Raw genomic sequence first — 2,825 nt, forward strand, 5'->3', positions numbered from 1 at the left:
ATAATAATGGTAATTAGCACATCATTTGCCATGACTACGTCCATGGCCGCAATCGTGACCAAGACCTTAATCATGGTAATTACTACGTATAGTCACATTTGTTTTAAAGAATGAAGCTAATCTAGTAGGATGGATTTCACGATTTTTCATCAACAACTCATTATTTTGTTCAACCACAAGAAGATATGAAATTAATTTAGAATATTTTTTCAAACCCTTTTCACGATATTACTACTATAAGTGCATATTTGAAACTTAAAAAGTTAAAAATGTCTTATCTAACAAGTCCTCATCATTTATTTTCTCACCACATAATTTCAATTAAAAACTTATTTTAAAAACTATTGAATTATCTTCACTTACAGTTTTAAAATCTTATAACCTCAAATACATCCATTCATATTGAGCCTTAGGAAAAATTACTATTTTTCGATGATCATACCTTTCTTTCAGAGTAATCCACAATTTTAGTGAATCTTTTATTGTTAGGTACTTAGATTTTAGCCCTTCATGAAGATGATGATGAAGGAATATCCTTACCTTGGCCTTATCTTAACTACTTGCTTTATTTCCAATTAAAATTCTATTTCTTAAACCTTTGGCATCTAGGTGAATTTTAACATCTAGCACCTATGATAAATATTTTTTTTCCATAATATCAAAAGCCGTAAATTTAAGTTTAGTAAGATTTGTCATGATTCAAACTGAAATTACAATAAAAACTAGAATTATGAAAAATTAATAAATAAAGCATAGTAAATAAATATATATAAAAAAATCCTTCACACACTGACACATATACTAAAATGATAAATAACAATAAATATATTATAGAATATAATTCATAATAAGGTATAATATAAAGGAATGCAAATATAAACAACCAAACTTACTAAACAAATAAATCATAATAAAGAAAAAGAAATGCAATAAAGCAAATAAACTGATCAATAAATCAAACAGTTTATATGATATTAATAAATAAAACAAATTATTTAACAACATAAATTGATCAATAAAAAAAACACACATACACACATATTATAAATTTTGTGTTTGTTATGTGTGTGTGTGTGATATTAATTTAATGGAGGACTAAAAAATGACATAAAATACATAAAGAAAAATAAGTATATCAATCTTCATAAAAATATAGAACAACAAATAATAAAAATAAAGCAATGAATGATTAATGAGACTTGATTAAATTAAATCACTAATCATATAATTATTTTCAAATGAATAAAATGGAGAAATGTAAAATCATTTTATAACTAAAAAAATGAAAGGGATAGGAAAATTAAACAATAAAATATAATGTAGTAAATATATAAATAATACAACCATGTATGTTAATAGAACAATAATATAAAATATAATTATATATATAATATAAGAACACAATATTCTTACTAAAATCTCATATCTTATTTTTAAAGCCAATTTGTGCTGATAACATGTTATGAAAATAAGAAGAAAGAGAGGAAGAAAAGAGAATAATAAGGCAAGAAGAATTGAGAGAGAAAATAGAGTATAATTTATTCACTTGGATATCCAATGCTTTGTACATAGCCTCTATTTATAGGCCTTCAACTATTCAAGCCTAACCTTAATATTACAAATAAATAAAGAAGGACATGATTGCATAGTATGTTATCTTTGGAGGTTATAAGGCATTAGTCATGAGAAACTTCTTCTAAGTCATTCATTGGGAGGTTATGGGAGATGAAAAATCCTAAGCATTAAGTACTATAAACATCCACTCATATAATCATATAATATTCATAATACTCTCCCTTGGATGTCCATAACAAATATTGTGCCTCATTAAAATCTTACTAAGAAAAACTCAATGGGATAAAAACCTAGTGAAAAAAAAGGGATGCACAATATTTTTAAACATTCGTTAAAGTTACCTTATTAAAAACCTTTATAGGAAAACCAGTGAGACAAAACTTTAGAAAGAAAAAAAGAGTACAACATGATATTTACTCCCTATAGGCTCCCCCTAATAACAATATTACTTCACTCCCCCTGGTGATACCATCACTTTATATCTTTGAATCTGCGCATTCCAATGCCATATACTAACTTCTCAAATGTTGAAGTTGGCAGTGTCTTGGTAAACAAATATGTAAGATTGTCACATGATACTGAACATCTATATAGCCGCTCTTCAAAAGGTGATGATTGAAAAAGAATTTCAAAAAAATATGTTTTGTTCTATTTTCTTTAATATATCAACCTTTCAATTAAGTTATGCACGCTATGTTATCTTTATATAATATTGTTGGAATCTTTTTTCAACAATAAATCACACATTTTTTTGGATATGATGGATCACTGACCTTAGCCAAATAATTTTCTACTTGTCTCATTAATTGCAATTATTTATGCATGATTTGATGAGATAGCAACTAAAGTTTATTTTGTTGAACGCCAAGATATTGTTGTACCCCCACAAGTAAACAAATATCTAGTTTGTAATCTATGTTTTTATGGATCCAATCGAAATCCTACATCTGCATAACTAATAACTTGTGATCCAAATTCATTAGAATAAAATAATCCTAGATCAATTATCCCTCAAAGATATCAAAATAAGTGTTTAACTTTATTATAATGCCTTTTTGTTAGAGAAGAACTAAATCTTGCTAATAAATTTACAACAAATGCAATATCAAAGTCTTATTGAATTAGTAGGATATATCAGTGCACTTATGGTACTAAAATATAGTACTTTAAAGAAGTTTTTCATTTTTTCTCTTGAGAGTGAAAATGATCTTTTTTCATCAAGAGATCTTACAACTATCAGAGTAATTAAT

This window comes from Prosopis cineraria, unplaced genomic scaffold (genome assembly GCF_029017545.1).
Source record: "Prosopis cineraria cultivar Desert tree isolate PC_DT_omini unplaced genomic scaffold, ASM2901754v1 PC12, whole genome shotgun sequence".
Taxonomy (NCBI): Eukaryota; Viridiplantae; Streptophyta; class Magnoliopsida; order Fabales; family Fabaceae; genus Prosopis; species Prosopis cineraria.